The sequence below is a fragment of the Schistocerca nitens genome, chromosome 4 (genome assembly GCF_023898315.1).
Source record: "Schistocerca nitens isolate TAMUIC-IGC-003100 chromosome 4, iqSchNite1.1, whole genome shotgun sequence".
NCBI classification, from domain to species: domain Eukaryota; kingdom Metazoa; phylum Arthropoda; class Insecta; order Orthoptera; family Acrididae; genus Schistocerca; species Schistocerca nitens.
The window spans coordinates 398,290,476-398,305,447 of record NC_064617.1 but is presented as its reverse complement, the minus strand read 5'-3'; the positions used below and the strand labels follow the sequence as shown (position 1 = coordinate 398,305,447).

The window sequence follows — 14,972 nt, the reverse complement described above, 5'->3', positions numbered from 1 at the left end:
TCCGAAAGCTAATTGTTCGAAGAGGAACACATCAGTCACCACAGTAGGAGCGGAACAACGAGAGGTATTGTGGTGTGTTATGAGTTTTATGTTTATTTTTTCTTGGTAAATGTAAGTTGAGTCTCTCTCTTGTTGCATGCTCATGGACAGAGCTGTTTGTCCAGTAATTACCGATGTTATTTTTGATGAGCACAACTGACTGGTAAATGTATTAATATGGAGCAGTTAAAATCCCCAGTGTTCTGAACAGATCTTTACAATGACTAGTATTTTTGGTTATTATTCTTATGGCTCTTTTCTGGAGTTTGAAAATTTTGTTCATATTTTGTGCATTTGTTCCCCAGAAAAGAATGCCATAGCTGAATAACTGCATTTAATTTATAACCACCCGCTATATCCATCGTCACGGAAATAATAACAGAATTCTCAAGGTTAAAGATCGTGTGCATTTCTTATATCCCATTCAAGTGCTATTGTCATGTATCCAAAGTGAGGTACGAAGTTCATTTCAGTGACAAATAAATTTGCAAAACCTTAGTACGTTCATACGAAGACAGTAACTTGTTCTCGAAAGAACAGTTAATGTTGATGACCGTGCAGCTTTTCCGTGGAATAAACGATGACTAACTGACTACCTAAGCTGCCGACAGGTGTTGTTGATATACCTCGATATGGACAGCTGAAAATGTGTGCCCCGACCGGGACTCGAACCCGGGATCTCCTGCTTACATGGCAGACGCTCTGTCCATCTGAGCCACCGAGGACACAGACAAATAGCGCGACTGCAGGGACTTATCCCTTGCACGCTTCCCGCGAGACTCACATTCCCAACTGTCCACCATTCTACATATGTATTGTACCTTACAGACGTTTGCCCAACTACTCATTACTCGCGCACGCTTTGGCGATTCCCGTAAGAGTTTGGGCAACCTGTGCGCATTCGCACAGACGAAGGTCAATGGCTGGGTAGCCTTTAACTATATATACGAGAATCGCCAAAGCGTGCGCGAGTAATGAGTAGTTGGGCAAACGTCTATAAGGTACAATACATATGTAGAATTGTGGACAGTTGGGAATGTGAGTCTCACGGGAAGCGTGCAAGGGATAAGTCCCTGCAGTCGCGCTATTCGTCTGTGTCCTCGGTGGCTCAGATGGATAGAGCGTCTGCCATGTAAGCAGGAGATCCCGGGTTCGAGTCCCGGTCGGGACACACATTTTCAGCTGTCCACATCGAGGTATATCAACAACACCTGCCGGCAGCTTAGGTTGTCAGTTAGTTATCGTTTACTTAGTACGTTCATTCAGTGAATATATTAATGAAATAATCAAGTTATAAGCTCTGCCGCCTCTGTAGCAAAGGCTGGTACTGAGTCACCTGTATGGCACAGCGTACAGTGTGGCGAACGGTGCCCTGAATGACGCAAGGTCCTTAGAAGGCGGCGGCGTACCTCACGGGGCGCGGAAGCAGCCGGCATTCGCCGCTGGTCGTTTTTGTCGGGAACAGGTTCCGCGCAAGCAGCCAACGCTCCCATTGACAGGCGGCCGCGGCCAGCGCCGTTATATCACGTAATTCATGCAAACTGCTCCGGGTTTAACCTATCCTCAATGACGGTCAATTGCAGCCGGGCGGTCGGCCTGTTTTTCTGCATGTAATCCGGATTGCCATTGACCTCAGTTGGGGAAGACGACGTGTCAACTTAAGGTCTCGGCGACCAATAAAACCTATTTGTAGGAACAGACACCACGTGTTGCGAATGAACTGTCTCCGCTTACCATAGTACCTGAATCAGGCAAGGTTGTTCCTAACTTTCAGTTATGGATTTAACAACAGAGTAGGACTTTTTTTTAATTGTGTGTTTTCATTTCCATTTGTGCTTTGCATTAAGGCGAATGCAAAACTGTGCCACTTGAAGTGATAACAGTTGGAACGTCAAACCTATTCATCATTTTTCAAGCACCTGGCGATAACGATTTAATTTCTTCTATCGCTCTCGACCGTTTTATTTGCCCTCACCTCAGCTAATTCTGGCACGACTCAGTACATTAGTTTGTCATTATTATGGCTTTCCTTACGCTTTACGTTAACGGAACTAGTCTTCATTCGAAGTTAAACTTCTACAGACTTGTGTATTTCGTAATCGTCGAAGCATCAGAATACTCGTTTCAATAACATAATTATTCACTCAGTAGTATTAATTTTATTACACTGCAGTTGCGCTCTCCTTTTAGCAAGAATAAGTGTCGAAAGGAAGCTGTATTCATAAGAAATTGCCAAGAAATACAGAGTCCATCTAAATTTTAATTACTGTTTACATTCGAGACTAAAACAACCAGAAATTATACGCTACTCTGTTTAGGAGCGTAAGTTCCTAATTGAACATGTAGATTAACATTTATCACTATTAAGCCTCAACTGAATAATTTCTTGGATACTGAACGTTACATTTTTTGTCAGTTCTTTTCATTAAAACGCAAATATCTGATCTCTCATACATGTCAAGTCGTTGTAATTTCATGTCACAAAAGCGAATATTTGCTTTCTTCCGTGCGTAGGAAATAACCTCCAGATAAAGAAGAAACATGATTTCTCTTCGTAAATAAGGAAGTTCACACTGTTTTGTTTTATCTTCAGTAATTTTAAGAATGCATTTATTCACTTGTCATTAAATGAAATGTTCTCAGATTATGCTGACAATTGCTCGGAACTTTAATTACAGTACGTATAACGAGTGTGCAAGCTTGTGTAATAGATCCAGTCGCTTCGACTCACAGGTACAGGTAACTGAATTTCTTTTTTGATGCATTTTACGATACATTCCATAAGCTAAGAATTGTCGCAGAAGATGAGGCAACCCTTCTGCCCTGGAAGGCCGTTGAACAAACTGGGTACTCCATCTGGCCATGTGTCATCGTCCGCAGTGCGAAGCAGCCGTCGACACCCTCCAGGTCTCCTTGGCATGCATGCAACAGAATAAACAGTTTGTAATTTTAAATTAGAATATAGGAACACAATAAACTCAGTCTGTTAATTCTAACCTTACCAATTACCATACGTTGTGCAGATGGCAAGATCACTCTGTCACACTCTTCCAGTTATGTATTACTACACCTGAGTGAACTATGTATGGGAAACTAAGCTGGAAAGATGTATATTATCAGATAGAATTTGTCATGGATACCACGAGGCACTGCAATATAATTTACTGAAACAGAATAATCTTTCCGTTTCTTTAACTGGCGCTTTTGGATGGCTGAGTATTTAGAAATCCAGGGACAACAGTGAAAAACCTGAAGAAGATACAAGCAGAGGAAACAAAACTTCTAGCAGTGAAGAAGTCTGAACTGGAATTTGATGTGGCCTAATGACTGAGAAGATTTTATCATCAATGACAAGAGCCGCAAAAGCCTGCAGACTAATAATGGACGAAGTTGCTGCAGATATGCACCCACTGCTATGTTCACGGGTTTCCACAATGGTACCAAATTTTATGCAAAGTCGATACGAGAAGACTTTGCCCATCGAATATGTAGTGTGGATATGTGTGAAACTGTGAAACACATTAGAATTGAATGACACTGAAGGTGTTGTTGTCTTAAAGCATTATCATTATCAGTGATGATTAATGGATGCTCTACTTTCATTCAGAACTGAAAGACACAAGCATGGAGTAGTGGCATTAATCAAAAAAATCCATACAGCCTTTATCTGTCTGTTTCATATACAGGGTGAGTCGCGTAAGACGTAACACCCCCTTTATTCCGGGTGCGGTTGCACCTATCGACAAGCGGTGTTCGGCGAATCAAAGCCGACTATGGGGCACATACTTTGGTACATGCACGATAATCACAACGTTTATATTGACAGAGATAATGAGGCAAGTTCATGTTTTTTAAATAGCACGCTATACTTTTTTACCACCATTCGAACGCTCTTGAAAAGAGGCGTATAGTGATGTAACGCATGCTGCTATTGTGATTCAAACTTTGCTTAAAAGACGCTGGTAAATGAGGATTTACCTGCGTAGCGTAGGCCGTGCAGGCTGCATAGAGCACGGCAACTCGGCCTGCGCGTCGCGCGAGGCTTGTTTTCATTCAGCAGCCTCTTCCGACCGCCTCGACCTTCAATCGTACAGTATTTCCAGCGTCTTTTAAGCAAAGTTTGAAACACAATAGTAACATGCGTTACATCACTAAACGCGTCTTTTCCAAAGCGTTCGAATGATGGTAAAAAAAAGTATAGCGTCCCATTTAAAAAACATGTACTTGCTTCATTATCTCAGTCAATATAAACGTTGTGATTATTGTACGCGACTCACCATGTATATAAAGCAGAGTGTATGTATGCATGTCTGGGATCTCCTCCTAAACCCATCGATCGATTTCAACAAAATTTGGGACAAAAACAGCAAGCTCCACGAGTAATAGCACTGTGTTACTTATAATACCCTTGCACCAATAACAGCAGAGATAAGGGAATACGTTTTTTTATGGTCCCTGTTGTATAGGCTACCATGAATGACAGCCATGTTGTGTGGGAACAGTATCAGCATGCCACATCAACCTGTTTTCCAGAGACGTCTAAATTTCAGGGGCAATTCGTTTTTTGGTCTCCAGCATGTAGGCTACACTGCATGACAAGTGTGTAATGCTGAAGGTATGCATGAGAGAATAGTATGGGCCTGCTTTACTGAAATGTATTGGAGGGGCTGAGGGGCTACAAGTACAGATGGGCATGGCTGAGGACAAGTTGAGATGGATAGTGGAGAAGATGGATGGAGCGAGTGGAAGAAGAAAATGGGTAAAGGAGGAGGGAGAGATGCATTAGGCAGGTGGAAGGTGTAGAGAGGTAGTGGGCAGACAGAAAAAGGAAGATGAGGAGGAGGAGAGAAAGAGAGAGGGAGAGTAGGGTATGGTTAGAAAGAAGGGGGTGAAAGATATGGTAACAGATATGGTGTGGATGAATTGGACAAAGAGAAGGGGAGCTGGAGGCGAAGCACAGAGAGAGAGGGGTGGAGGAGATAGACAGAGGTGGGAGGATGAAATGGACAGATGGAGGGAGGAAGAGGTGGACACAGAGAGGGCGGAGGAGGTGTGTCGTTTTTACGATGAACGTCGTCTTCTGGTATTCTTCCAATTTCCTTCCTAATGCCCCATGAATATGTCATGTCATTAACGTCTTGCAATCCATTTTCTTCGTTTTCTACACTCAGCTTGTGTCCGTATATAGACTGTTTTTGGCTATCGGTTATCGTTCATTCATTGAAGTTGACCATATGAAGTTAGTATTTTGTTACTTATGACATTGACAATAGTGTCTTTTCTCATATAATTTCCTGTATTCTTTCATTATGATGTGCTCCAATCTGGAGATACGTCAATTTCTTCGCCAAAAATCCATCTAAAGAGACATAAACTTATTTATTTTGGTTGGCTTCCACATTTCAGCACTGTATGTTGTGAAACTCTCTATGACTGACTTGTACAGAAAGGTCACCGTTTTCTTTGTAATTTTGTCACTCCGCAGCAGGGAAGTAATCACTCTTTTTCCTCACCCAGTTTTATTTTTGTGGTCTCATGTGCTACTTTCATGTGACCTTAAAGAAACCCAAGCATTGAAATGTACAGAAATTTGTAGTTTTGCAGAATCCTACATGCAAACCTTATCGTCCATCTTCATCCTTATCATCTATTTCGTCTTTTCTGTGTTTATTATCAAGACCCATTTGAAAACTCTTCACACTGCTTTCGGAACATGTAAATGGAGTTGCCTTTGTCTCTTGCTAGAAGGACCTGGTCATCGGCGACGAGTGAAGTATACACTTTTTCTTGCCCTGCAGGGATAACTATTCCATGAAATATTCTTTTCGAACTTTGCAAAATTTCTTCTAAGTATTCTTTAAATAAAGTGAGTGCTATTCAGGACTTTTGTCTGAGACCCTTTTTCACAGAGAATTGTTGGAAAAATTTGTTACCTAATGTAACAATATTACTACAAACGTCATTTAAATTTATTATTGCCTGAACATACCTAATACCGATACTTAAACTTTGTATTGTTACCCACAACTTACTTAATGCGACTGTATCGTATGCCTTTTTCAGATCAGTAAATGTTAAGTAATCCTTCATTCCCCTTTCTAACCTGTTCTCGATAATGTGTGTAAGAATGAAGGATATATGCAGATGTGGCCGGAAATAAAAGTGGGAGAAGTGGGAGCTCGAGATGGGCAAGTGCTTAGAAAAAAATAGAGCGGGTCTGGCGAGATATGGTGCAGCACATAAAGTACAGAATGGTAATCAGTTAGTCATGAGATCGGGAACCTGTGCGGACTTTTTTTTCCTTTTTTAGTTTCGGTTTTTACGTTACTTGCACAGGAGATAAGCCGAAACAATGCTGAATATACTGTATTTATTAATGGTTTCATAAAAGGCTGGAAACGAAAAGGCTGAGCAAAATTTGGGACTACAAATAAATTTTGAGGAAGGGATTGTAAGGCGTACACGAGAACTTCGTTCGTAAAACTAGGTAATTTTATTATTTTACAGTTGATGATTTACGTCTGTTGGGGAGGCATTCATCCCAAAACCAGAAAAGCCGTAATTTTCTTGACATGTTTCAAACGTTAGAAACGCTGCATTTTTATAATTACGCGGTTGTTTCAAATTTTCCACAAAAAACGCTTTTAGTTTACATTCATAAGAGATTCTCTCTCATCGAACAGTTTGACGATAGATCAGGCATAAAGTGTCATTTCGTCAAATATTGAGGATGGTAGCTGATATATAAAAAAACATATTTTTATACAGACTTCTCTGGATGCATTTATTTTTCTCTCTCGATGACATAACGGTAGGTTTGAAACTTTTTGGTTAAATCCTTTACCTGACGATATAAAAGGACATAGTAGGTTGCATAAGCGGAGTCATTTGGAGGGGGAGGGGGGGTGGGTGAATCACCGCTTTACACTGTATGAAGACAGTCCTCCTCCTTTATCTTGAAACAAAAAAAAAATATGTTGAGTATTATTTTGGTTTCATTTCAGTGTAAGGAACGTAAAAATTGAAAATAAAACACAGATTCGGTATGGGGACTCGAGCACCGAATTTCAGGTTACCGCTCTATACTCCTTCCGTTCCGACAACTGCATGGAACATATGCTAACATAGATGGCTCAATCCTCGCCCAACATGCAGCAAAAATATTTTTTTCTAAACGCTTGCCGATCTGGAGCTCCCACTTCTGACACATCATTTCCGGCCAAGCCCTATATACAGTATGTGATCAAAAGTTTCCGGACATCTGGCTGAAAATGACCTACAAGTTCGTGGCGCCCTCCATTTGTAATGGTGGAATTCAGTATGGTGTTGGCCCATACTTAGCCTTGATGACAGCTTCCACTCTCGCAGGCATACGTTCAGTCAGGTACTGGAAGGTTTCTTGAGGAATGGCAGCCCATTCTTTACGGAGTGCTGCACAGAGGAGAGGTAATCATGTCGGTCGGCGAGGGTTGGCACGAAATCGGCATTCCAAACATCTATAGGATTCAGGTCAGGACGCTGTGCAGGCCAGTCCATTACAGGGATGTTAATGTCGTGTAACGACTCCACCACAGGCCGTACTTATGAACAGGTGCTCGATCGTATTGAAAGATGCAATCGCCATCCCCGAATTGCTCTTCAACAGTGGGAAGCAAGAAGGTGCTTAAAACACCAATGTCGGCCTGTGCTGTGATAGTGCCACGCAAAACAACAAGGGGTCAAGTCCCCGCCATGAAAAACACGACCACACCATAACACAACCGCCTCCGAATTTTAATGTTGGCACTACACACGCTGGCAGATGACGTCCACCGGGCATTCGCCATACCCACACCCTGCCATCTGATAGCCACATTGCGTACCGTTATTCGTCACTCTACACAACGTTTTACCACTGTTCAATCGTCCAATGTTTACGCTCCTTACACCATGCGAGGCGTCGTTTGGCATTTACTGACGTCTAATGATTACTGAGGTAGCTGATATGGAATACGTGGCAGTAGGTGGCAGCACAATGCACCTAATATGAAAAATTTATGTTTTAGGGGTGTCCGGATACTTTTGATCACAAATTGTATTTCACAAATGTGGACGGAAGCGTAATGATGAGTAGGCGCAGTCCACTCCATTTTTGCATTTTTGTTTTATGCTTTACTACTTTGCCGTACAATCTGACTTTTGTTGTTGTGGTCTTTAGTCCAGAGAATGGTTTGATGCAGCTCTCCATGCTACTCTACCCTGTGCAAGCTTCTTCATTTCCCAGTACCTACGGCAACCTACATCCTTCTGAATCGGTTTAATGTATTCATCTCTTGGTCTCCATCTACGATTTTTATCATGTGTGTGAAATGTTCAAATGTGTGTGAAATCTTATGGGACTTAACTGCTAAGGTCATCAGTCCCTAAGCTTACACACTACTTAACCTAAATTACCCTAAGGATAAACACACACACCGATGCCCGAGGGAGGACTCAAACCTCTGCCGGGACCAGCCGCGCAGTCCATGACTGCAGCGCCATAGACCGCTCGGCTAATCCCACGCGGCTCATATTTTTTTTCCGCCACGCTGCCCTTCAATACTAAATTGGTGATCCCTTGATGCCTCAGAATATGCCCTACCAACCGATCCCTTCTCCTAGTCAAGTTGTGCCACAAATTTCTCTTCTCTCCAATTTTATTCAATACCTCCTCATTAGTTATGTGATCTACCCATCTAATCTTCAGCATTCTTCTGTAGCACCACATTTCGAAAGCTTCTATTTTCTTCTTGTCTAAACTATTTATCGTCCACGTTTCACTTCCATACATGGCTACACTCCATGCAAATACTTACAGAAACGACTTCCCGACACTTACATCTATTCTCCATGTTAACAAATTTCTCTTCTTCAGAAACGCTTTCCTTGCCATTGCCGGTCTACATTTTATATCCTCTCTACTTCGACCATCATCAGTTATTTTGCTCCCCAAATAGCAAAACTCATTTACTACTTTAAGTGTCTCATTTCCTAATCTAATTCCCGCAGCATCACCCGATTTTATTCGACTACATTCCATTATCCTCGTTTTGCTTCTGTTGATGTTCATCTTATATCCTCCCTTCAAGACACTGTCCATTCCGTTCAGCTGCTCTTCCAGGTCTTTTGCTGTCTCTGACAGTATTACAATATCATGGGTGAACCTCAAAGTTTTTATTTCTTCTCCGTGGATTTTAATTCCTACTCCGAATTTTTCTTTTGTTTCCTTGACTGCTTGCTCAATATACAGATTGAATAACATCGAGGATAGGCTACATCCCTTTCATGCCCCTCGACTCTTATAACTGCTATCTGGTTTCTGTACAAATTGTAAATAGCCTTTCGCTCACTGTATTTGACCCCTGTCACCTTCAGAATTTGAAACAGAGTATTCCAGTCAACATTGTCAAAAGCTTTCTCTAAGCCTACAAATGCTAGAAACGTAGGTTTGCCTTTCCTTAATCTATTTTCTAAGATAAGTGGTAGGGTCAGTATTGTCTCACGTGTTCCAACATTTCTACGGAATCCAACCTGATCTTCCCCGAGGTTGACCTCTACCAGTTTTTCCATTCGTCTGTAAAGAATTCGTATTAATATTTTGCATCCGTGAATTATTAAATTGGTAGTCCGGTAATTTTCACATCTGTCAACACCTGCTTTCTTTGGGATTGGAATTATTATATTCTTCTTGAAGTCTGAGGGTATTTCGCCTGTCTCATACATCTTGCTCACCAGATGGTAGAGTTTTGTTAGGCCTGGCTCTCCCAAGGCTGTCAATAGTTCTAATGGAATGTTGTCTACACCCGGGGCCTTGTTTCGACTTAGGTCTGTCAGAGCTCTGTCAAACTCTTCACGCATTATTATATCTCCTATTTCATCTTCATCTACATTCTTTTCCATTTCTATAATATTGTCCTCAAGAACGTCGCCTTTGTATAGACCCTCTATATACTCCTTCCACCTATCTGCTTTCCCTTCTTTGCTTACAACTGGGTTTCCATCTGAGCTCTTGATATTCACGCAAGTGGTTCTCTTTTCTCCAAAGGTCTGTTTCATTTTCCTGTAGGCAGTATCTATCTTACCCCTAGTGATATGCACCTCTACATTCCATCCCATATTCACCTTCTACGTTTCCTTCTCTCCCTTTTCCTACTATCGAGTTCCAGTCACCCATGACAATTAAATTTCCGTCTCCCTTCACTATCTGAATAATTTCTTTATCTCATCATACATTTCATCAATCTCTTCGTCATCTGCGGAGCTAGTTGGTATACAAACTCGTACTACTGTGATAGGTGAGGGCTTCGTATCTATCTTGGCCACAATAATGAGTTCACTATGCTGTTTGTAGTAGCTTACCCACATTCCTATTTTCCTATTCATAATTAAACCTACTCCTGCATTACCCCTATTTGATTTTGTGTTTATAACCCTGTAGTCACCTGACCAGAAGTCTTGTTCCTCCTGCCTCTGTCCGCAGCTCGTGGTCGTGCGGTAGCGTTCTCGCTTCCCGCGCCCGGGTTCGATTCCCGGCGGGGCATTGATTTTCTCTGCCTCGTGATGACTGGGTGTTGTGTGATGTCCTTAGGTTAGTTAGGTTTAAGTAGTTCTAAGTTCTAGGGGACTGATGACCATAGCTGTTAAGTCCCATAGTACTCAGAGCCATTTGAACCTCCTGCCACCGAACTTCACTAATTCCCACTATATCTAACTTTAACCTATCCATTTCCCTTTTTAAATTTTCTAACCTACCTGCCCGATTAAGGGATCTGACATTCCATGTTCCGATCCGTAGAACGCCAGTTTTCTTTCTCCTGATGTCGACGTCCTCCTGAGTAGTCCCCGCCCGGAGATGCGAATGGGGGACAATTTTACCTCCGGAATATTTTACCCATGAGGACGCCATCATCATTTAACCATACAGTAAAGCTGCATGCCCTCGGAAAAATTACGGCTGTAGTTCCTCCTTGCTTTCAGCTGTTCGCTGTACCAGCACAGCAAGGCCGTTTTGGTTTAAAAAACTTTATTTTCCCTATAGTTTGTCAAATCACGTCGACTTTATTTTTAATTATCGACGAAAGAAATGCTTTTTTTCATTCTTTTGGCCTTTGCTCACCATTAAAACATGTGTTAAATACTTCTGCCGGAAATTCTAAAGCTGCTGAGGAATGAAGGAAGGAAGATTAGGGTTTAATACCTCGTTGACATTGAGATCTTTAGAGATGGAGCATAATCTCGGATTGTTTGAAGGAAATCGGTCGCGCCCTCTTAACGGAACCATCCCGGCATTTGCCTGGAGCGATTTGAGGGAAATCATGTAACCCAAAGCAGAACCGCCAGACACGTATCTGAACAATCGTTCTTCTGAACGCATTTTCGATGTAGTAGCCATTGCGCCACAGCACTTGCTAAAACTGCTGAGAGGTATGCCTTTAGGACTTCCACAGGTACATTTCCCAAGCCTTTAGCTTTCCCATTTTTCATTTGTTGGAGACCCTTACTGTTGTTCGCTTTGCATCGGTATAGCAGGATGGTTTTCATAAACGGCTGTGAATTACGTCCTGTGTCCCACTCCTCCATGGAGGTAAGACTCATTATTGCAACGTCTTTGTGTTGCGTGTGTATTTCTTTGATTACTTTCCTTGCTTCATTTACTTTTGTGTCGCCTGCTTATAGCCTTATATCGTGGCATTTCTCTTCCAGTTACTTAGCCTTTGGTACTTCTTTCTGTACTCTTGTCCCCAGAGGACTCACAAAGTATGTGCTGGGCCAATGCAGTGCCCCAGCCCTTTTAGTGCTACTTCTCTTTCCTTCCTTCTACTATCCTTTTTTTTCTCCTCTGCCTGTACATTATGTGATCTTTCTGGTGCCGACTATGCTTGTATTAGGTTTATTATTTTGGACACTCTCTTTCTTTTTTCTCTTCCAGCACTTTATAGAACTGTTAATCCTTCATTACACGGTCCCCATTGTTGGGTTTAACCCTCTGTTTCACTTCCACACCTTACAGAAGTGCGGATCAGGCAGGAAAGGTCGCCCAGCTCGTGGTACGTTCCACCTTTTATGCCTCTCTATCTTCGCACCATTCCTTTATGGCTAAATTAATACATTCAAAACCCAATACTGTAGTCACTCTGTTGTGGGGTATTTATCAGGTACCCGCACTGTGCAGGGATCGAACTATTGGTACCTGAGCTGGAAGCTCCCTGTGTATTCCAAGGAATATGTACCCATCCTTGACTGGGGCATGAGAAGTCTGGGCAATGGTAGCCGCTGCTGTAGCTGGATGGCGCCTGTCGGGAAAGCCCCTGTTCAGAGTGGGGTGGCACTGAGATGGATATCTCACAAATGAAACGGCTCAAGCTTTCTTGCACTGATGGCCATATGGCCCCAGCAGTCTCGTCTAGAGGGAAGGATTACTACAATAAGGAGAGAAATGACCCCTACAATATTTCCTTCACTGGCTACGCTATGGGAGGAACAGAAGGCCGAGGGAAAAGGGAAGAAATACTCCCAACAATATTTGGTTTGCTTTAAGACCGACATTGATTCCTTTATGCCGACAAAGTCATTATGCTTTGTTGAACATCTTGAGGACAGGTTTGGGGGTGTAGCAGCGATTTCGAAAACGAAAAGTGGTTCAGTTCTAATGAAAACGGTATCCTTCGCAAAGTCGCGGGCGCTGCTCACCTGTGACAGTCTGCGTAATGTGTGTTGGTTGGGTTGGGTTGTTTGGAGGAAGAGACCAAACTGCGAGGTCATCGGTCTCATCGGATTAGGGAAGGACGGGGAAGGAAGTCGGCCGTGCCCTTTCAAAGGAACCATGCCGGCATTTGCCTAGAGCGATTTAGTGAAATCACGGAAAACCTAAATCAGGATGGCCGGACGCGGGATTGAATCGTCGTCCTCCTGAATGCGAGTCCAGTGTGCTAACCACTGCGCCACCTCGCTCGGTGTAATGTGTGTGTGAATTACTGAGCGACCAAATTGTTGATGTCATCGGTACCTAGACTTACACACTACTTAAACTAACTTATGCTAGGAAAAACACACACACTCATGCCCGAGGGAGGACTCGAAAAAGGACTCGAACTTCCAGCTGGAGAGGCTGCGCAATCTGAATCTGGGTAATACTCCTGTAACTATCACCCCCCACCCCCCCCCCCATAAAAATCTCAAAATGGATAAAATAATTTTGGATATTTTACCACATCAGTGTAAGTATTGAAACAGCTAAGTTTCCGATATTTCGATCGACTTGCTACGGTCCTCTTCAGGGTGGAATAAACGGAAACGTAAGCAGTTTAGCTGTTTTAGTAGTCACAATGACGCGACCCAATGCCCAAAATGGTTTTATCCAAAGTGACGTCACACATGGAAGCCTACGAACTTAGTCTCAATATGGTAGAGAGTACCATCTTCCACCACAATCTCCTTTTGCAGATCGATGAAGAGCTATCGGCAAATTTGGAGGGGTGGGCTGTGCGTTATGTTCGTCGTGTCCAGTGGAGACCAAAGGGCAACGGCGTTGTTAAAGGGGCCTTTATTTTGGTATCTGGAAGCAATTCGCTGCCTGAAAAGGTCAAGGTGCATCAATGCGATATGAAACCATATGCTTCCCCCCCTCCCCCCCCCCCTCCCCAATGCGGTGCTTCAAATGCATGCGATTGAGCACATATCTTTGCAGTGCCCTGTCCGTAGGGATTATGGACGCAGTTGCACACAGACGCTCGTTGAGCCCCCCCTCCCCCCCGACCGCCCATCTGTGTCAGCTTTTGGAAGCACCATGTTTATTGAAATGCACCGTCTTCTAAATAGGAAATAAAATCAAAGAGTGCAAGACTTGACTGATTTATGCATCGGAAAGGTATGGAGAAATCTGATCATCTCCATTCTGTATGTGTTATGACGATGACGTTTGCTACAGCTACAGTAACATTCCTCCTCTCTTCCTGCAACGAGGACAGAGAAGCCCTTGCGGACACGCGAACCATCCCAAGAAGAAGATGGACAAAAAGAAGACATTCAAGTTAAAGGAGGTTCCAGTGGTCCGCATGCCACCAGATCCCACATGTTCTGATTTTATCTGAGACATGGTTGTTGGTGACCCCTGTCGCAGTGAATCTCTCCGCGCAACCTACTTCAGAACTGATATGTATTGATGTCATATCAGCAGCAGTTGGCCCTGGGACGTGATCTGCCACATTTGTCCCTTCAAACTCCCATGTCTGAACCAGCGGAATAATGCCCCTGTCTGAGCCCAAAAAAGAGAATTTCGCATGATAGCGCTTTATAAAGTTTTATTGGTGAAACAATGGCGACTAAAAACGTAATATAGTGACCTGAGAGCCCTTTCGATGACCCTGAAACCCTTAATATGTGTTCGCAATGTCAGTTGAAACTGTATTTACCGGATATTCTGGGGATATTTTACGTGCTTAAATACGGTAAATCTGAACCACTGGATTTCGGTAGCGGATAGTGGTATGGAAAAAAAAAAACATTTCAGGATTGCCCGAGAAAATTATATTAAGAGCATTTCGTAAAAATATCGACCATTTGCCATGAACAGAAATGTGACTATTCTCACAACTGGTAATTTTGGTACCCAAAAATCATGGTTTTTCGGGTGTATCTTGGTAACGGACAAGATTTTCGAAAACGGAACGATAATGTTTCTAGATGAAAGTATACAGAATGCACAGTTAAAATTTGAGTCTTTTGTTGTGGTTAGTTATTTAGATAACTGAGGTCCACGATTGAAAAACGATTAGATATAGGTTTTTGTGGTTTTCTGCGTAAGTGCGTTAAGTTCGAACCTCTGGCCCTCGGTAACACATAATGATATCAAAAAAAGTTTCAAAGTTCTCCAAGAATAAGATCTTAAGAACATATAGCAAAAATTGCGACGATCC

At 42.6% G+C, this 14,972-nt stretch overlaps 1 non-coding gene across 1 annotated transcript; it reads left to right on the top strand.

Moving 5' to 3' along the window:
- Positions 1-1,135: 1,135 nt before the first annotated feature.
- On the top strand, positions 1,136-1,210 carry Trnat-ugu (transfer RNA threonine (anticodon UGU)). The gene has a single exon. It is a non-coding gene; the product is annotated as a tRNA-Thr (tRNA).
- The last annotated feature ends 13,762 nt before the right edge of the window (positions 1,211-14,972 follow it).